At 44.0% G+C, this 5,809-nt stretch overlaps 1 protein-coding gene across 1 annotated transcript in view; it reads left to right on the top strand.

Moving 5' to 3' along the window:
• LOC149278062 (uncharacterized) overlaps positions 1-5,809 on the top strand; it is a 498,960-nt gene that overhangs the window by 210,916 nt on the left and 282,235 nt on the right. The window lies entirely within an intron of this gene.

Raw genomic sequence — 5,809 nt, 5'->3', positions numbered from 1 at the left:
TTCTGGCTTAAACACTGAATTTCTACGTGTTCTCAATAAAGTTATTTGCTATTTCAACACAGTGGACGCTTTGATGCAAAGAAGTTCTGAATTTGCCCAAACTGAACCTTTCTTCTCTCCTCAGTCCTCCGCTCCATTCCCAGCCATAACAACAGCAGAGGCAAATACACACACACACACACACACAAACATACAGGATACACAGAGAGAGCTATATTTCCAAATCAGAGCCTTCCTTTCCTGACTTCCCCTCCTGAGTCCAGCTCTGCACCTTGGGCTCCATTGCTGTCTCCTCAAAGGAAGAAAGGAGGGAAGGAAAGGGAGGCTGCTGAATCCCTGGCACATACCTTCATTTCCTGCAAAGACCGCCAGTAGAATAAGCAGCAGCATCTAGGCCTTGGCAATCCCTGCGCATGCTGAGGAGGGGTCTTTGGGGGCATCTGTGTATGCACAGTCTCAGCCCCTGAAGCCATTGCTGCCCTCACAGTCTGTTCTGAGGGAGGGAGAGAATTGGGGAGAGCCCTCGTTCATTCAGAGGAATGGCTGGAGGGTCTTCTGGGGGCCCTTGAGGGGTTACAAGAAGGAAGGAAGCCCCTCTTCTCCCCCAAAGAAAGGCAAGGGGCTTGTCAGGCCTCCTCTCCCTCTTTCCTTCCCTACCCCCTCCTTGGGGGATTCCTTGGGGCCCAGGTGTTTGGGGGGTTATTATGATAAAAGGGGGCTGGGGGGACCCTTGGAGAGAGGCATGGCCATGGAGGGGAGGGGGATCCAAAGGTAAAAATGGCTTTGAGGAGCCCCCTCCCTCCTGGAAAGCGGGACAGAGGAGAGACCCTTCTGATGCCTCATTTGGAGAAGGGTTTTGTGCCAAATAGAAAGCATCACACAGGATAGGGTTCAATAGCATTGGAAGCAACATTTTTTTTGGGGGGGGGAGAGAAGTTTTCTCTGGAGTCCTGGGGGAGGGGGCTCTGTCTGGGGGGGGGGGGAGAGAAGAACCAAAATCTAAGCCAAAGCCAAGAGAAGGGAGACAGGGACCTCAAAGCTCTGGCAATCCCCTGGCAACCCGGGAACTAGGCTTAGACATCCACAGGATCCGAATTGGGCACCCCCTCACATACTTACCTTTTCCCTCACAACAACCCTGTAGAGGAGGACCAACAGAGAGACCCCACAGTCCCAGAAACACCCCCCTTGGTTCTGGAAGCATTCTGAAAGGGCCTTGGATACCCCTGAAGGGATGTTGTTGTTGTTGTTGTTGTTGTTATTATTATTATTTCTTTATATTTCACCTTTTCTCAAAGGAATCAAAGTGGATTACAGTAATAAAATAACATACAATTTCAGAAATACAATTAAATTTCCAAACCCCCAACCCTCCTCCCAATTATAAATGGGTCATTTTCTGAAGGCAAGAGGGGAGGGCAGGAACGATACATCAGTAACAATTTCCATAACAGTAACGATGGCAAGGGTAAGGGTCAGGGGGAGGGAGAGGCATTCAATAGATCTAATGTAGTCTGGAAAGGCCTGCCAAAGAGATCCATCTTAATAGCCTTCCTAAAGGCTTCCAAGGTGGAAATATGACGGATCTCATCCGGAGGTCGTTCCAGAGCCTGGGAGCGGCTGATGAGAAGGACCTCTGGGTCACTGCTGAAAGTCTGGTCTTCTTGAGCTGCAGCAGCTTCTTCCCAGAGGACCTGAGTCTCCGGATGGATTGTATGGGAGGAAGCTCTCCCTCAAGTAGTCAGGACCCAAGCCATGGAGAGCTTTACAGGTTAAAACCAATACCTTGTATCTTGTCAGGAAACTAATGGGCAACCAGTGGAGGGATTTAAGAACCATTGTAATGTGGGCAGTTCTAGAAGTGCCCATAACCAACTTGGCTGCCATATTCTGTACCAATTGAAGTCTCTGAACTTGGCACAAGGGTAGCCCCATGTAGAGTGTGTTACAGAAGTCTAGCCGAGAGGTGACCAGCGCATGTACTTCTGTTTCAAAGTCTCCCTGCTCCAGGAAGCGGCGCAGTTGGCATATCAGCCGAAGCATATTATTTTAACCCACCATAAATACCATCTATCTTAACTCTAATTTAAACCTAAACCTATAACCCTTATGGCATGAATCCCTAAATGAATAAATGAATAAATGCATGAATAAAGGGATTAATGACATATTGTGACTTCAGGCTGGTGCTCCTTGCCTCCAGCAATGAGAAGGGACCATTGTGAATTTAGGCTAATGCTGCTTACCTGTAGGTTTGAGATGAGACCATTGCAAGCTGAGGCTGATGCTTCTAGCCTGAAACATTGAGACTGGCCCATTGCAATCTCAGGCTGATTCTCATTGCCTGAGAGATTGAGACTGGCCCATTGTGACTTCAGTCTGATGCTCCTTGGATGAAGGATTGAGACGGTACTATTGTGACTTCAGGATGGTGCTCTTTAACTGAAGGACTGAGACTGGCACTTTGCAACCTCAGGCTGATGCTCCTTGTCTGAAAGTTTGAGACCGGAGAACTGTCACTTCAGACTGGTGCTATATACCTGAAGGATTGGGACTGGCTCATTGCATGTCAGTGTATAAGTGTCATAAACATTAAAAATATTAGGGTTTGATTATTAGAGTTAAAGTAGGAGTTATAGTTGTAGTTCATAGTAAGTAGTGTAGAGTGATGGGTTATAGAAAGCATGAAGTGGGAAATGTTAGAAAGACAGATGATTAAGGAGGGCGTTTGGAAAGACGGATGGGGTTGCAGCTGGAGACTGGTTATCAAGGAGGAGTGAAGCTGGCTTGGGAACACCGCTCTTCAAGGTGAGGCTGTGTGGGAGAAGGGAAGGGAAGTATAGACAACCTTGGTATCTATGCAACCTTTGCTTGTGTTGCTTTAGCTTGAGAATTGGGGTCTGGCTTAGGGAGGGGTTGAGCAAGTTCCTTTGGACTTCAGACTTTACAAAAAGGTGTTAATGGATGTTTCTGCCTGGATTCATCAATAAAGCTTCTTTAGTTTCAAATGGGTTTTATTTTTTGAGCACAGGACTGACTCCAGATCTCACATTGTAACTTCAGGCTGATGCTCTTTGCCTGAGAGATAGAGACTGTCCATTGTGACCTCAGTCGGATGCTCCTTGCCTGAAGGATTGAGACAGGACTGTTGTGATCTCACCCTGAGGTTCCTTGCCTGAAAGACTGAAATGGGACTATTATGACTTCAGGCTCGTGCTCTTTACCCAAAGCATTGAGACTGTCCAAATTGTGATCTCAGGCTGATGCTCCTTGCATGAAGGATTGAGACAGGACTATTGTGACTTCGCAAAGATGCTTCTTTCCTGAAGCATTGAGACTGGCCCACTGTGAGTTCAGTCTGATGCTGTTGCCTGAAAGATGGAGGCAGGACTATTGTGACTTAAGGTTGGTGCCTCTTACCTGCAGGAATGAGATGGGACTATTGTCATTTGAGACTGGTGCTTCATACCTGGAGGATTGATACTGACCCATTACGACCTCAAGCTGACGCTCATTGCCTGAGAGATGGAGACTGGCGCAGTGTGACTTAAGTCTGATGCTCCTTACCTGAACAATAGAGACTGTCATATTGTGACCTCAGGCTGATGCTCCTTTACTGATTGAGACCAAACTATTGTTAGTTCAGGAAGATGTTCTTTCCTGAAGGATTGAGACTGTCCCATTGTGATCTCAGGCTAATGCTCCTTGCTTGAAGCATTGAGACTGTGCATTCAAGCTGATGCTCCTGGGTTGAAGGATTTAGACTATCCCATTGTGACTTCAGGCTGATGCTTCTTTCCCGAAAGACTGGGGATGGCTCATTGTGACCTCAGGCTGATTCGTGTTGCCTGAGAGGTTGTGACTTCAGGTTGCTCCTTCTTTACCTGAACACATGAGACTGGCCCATTGCTATCTCAGACTGATGCTCCTTTTCTGAAGGACTGACACTAACTCATTGTGACTTTGGGCTGATGTTCCTTCCCTGAAGGATTAAGATGGGCTTATTGACTTCAGACAGGTGTTCCTTACCTGAAGGATTGAGCCTGGCCCATAGCGACCAAAGGGTTATGATCCTTGTCTGAAGCATTGAGGCTGTCCCATTGAGATCTCAACCTGAGGCACCTTTCCTGAAAGATTGTGACAGGACTATTATGAGTTCAGACTGATGCTCCTTGCCTGAAGGATTGAGACTGGCCCATTGAGATCCTTACCTGAAGCATTGAGATTGTCACATTGTGATCTCAAAGCCATCCATTCCAACCCCTTTCTGCCATGAAGAAAATCTCAATCAAAGCATATCTAACAGATGGCCGTCCAGACTCTGTTTAAAGGCCTCCAGAGAAGGAGACTCCATCATTCTCTATTGAGGGAGTGTGTTCCACTGTCAAACAGCCCTTTCTGTCAAGAAGTTCCTCCTAATGTTGAGCTGGAATCTCTTTTCCTGGAGCTTGCATCCATTGTTCTGGGTTCTCTTCTCTGGAGCAGCAGAAAACAAGCTAACTGCCTTCTCAGTATGACATCCCTTCAAATATTTAAACAGGGCTTTCATATCACCTCTTAACCTTCTTTTCTCCAGGCTAAACAGCCCCAGCTCACTAAGTCTCTACATTGTGATGACTCTCCTCTGGACATACTTCAAACTTGTGAATGTTGATCCTGTCCTCTGGGGTATTAGCTACTCCTCCTAGTTTGGCATCATCTGCAAATTTGATAAACATGTCCTCTATTAAAGCAGGGCTGCACAAGTTGTGTCCCACCAAAGGATCAAAAGCGAACGACTCAACAGAACGGAAATACAGAGTAATCATATTAATTCCCCAATAACCAAACAAGAGGTAGAAAGAGTAATGCAAGATTTAAAAGGAATTAGATCTCCTGGCCCAGATGGATTCATATCTATATTTTATAAAACCTTTAAAAATGAACCGAGTGAGCATTTGTCTAAAATTTACAATGAAATATTGGATAATAAAATAATCCCAGAAACATGGAAACTATCTGAAATTATATCAATACTTAAACCCAATAAAGATCCAGCCAATTCCGAATCTTATCGTCCGATCACATTAAGCATTCAAGATTGTAAAATTTTAATGAAAATCCTAGCCAAGAGATTAAAAGAATATTTACCTACTTTAATTAAAGAAGAACAATATGGATTTGTGGAAGGCAGATATGTTTATGAACCGATAAGGAATATATTTAACATACTACATCATGCCAAACAATACAAAAATAAATTAGCTTTGATGAAACTAGATGTTTACAAAGCATTCGATTCAATAAATCATGAATATCTATATAAAATCTGTAGGGTGTTTTTGGATGAGGGGAAAGGTTTAGATAAACCCTCAAAGAAATATCTAATGATACAGAAGCACAAATTATTATAAATGGAGAGAAATCAAGAAAATCTAAAATGAAAGTGGAGTAAGGCAAGGTTGCCCAGTTTCCCCTTTATTACTTATATTAGCAATGGAAGCGTTTGCAAATATGATTCGGGATCAGAAGAGATAAAGGGACATGAAACAGATAAAGAAGAGATGAAGTTGGATTCATTTGCAGATGATGATCCTCTGATAATGACACAGAAACCGAATGAAGCTGTAACCAAGTTATTGGAAATATTTCAGACATTTGAAAACGTTTCTGGGCTTAATATTAATTAATATTAATTAATATTAATTAATATTTAATATGGATAAATCAGAGATAATGTTTATGAATACGAATTGGCCGGAACAAAAAGAAACCCAAATTGTGTCAGGATTGAAATTGGGGATTAAAAGTGTGAGATATTTAGGTGTAA

The sequence above is a fragment of the Sceloporus occidentalis genome, unplaced genomic scaffold (assembly GCF_023333645.1).
Source record: "Sceloporus occidentalis isolate IW3139 unplaced genomic scaffold, rSceOcc1.0.p SCAF_202, whole genome shotgun sequence".
Lineage (NCBI taxonomy): Eukaryota > Metazoa > Chordata > Lepidosauria > Squamata > Phrynosomatidae > Sceloporus > Sceloporus occidentalis.
The sequence above is the reverse complement of the archived record's forward strand: the minus strand, read 5'-3'. Positions and strand labels throughout refer to the sequence as shown.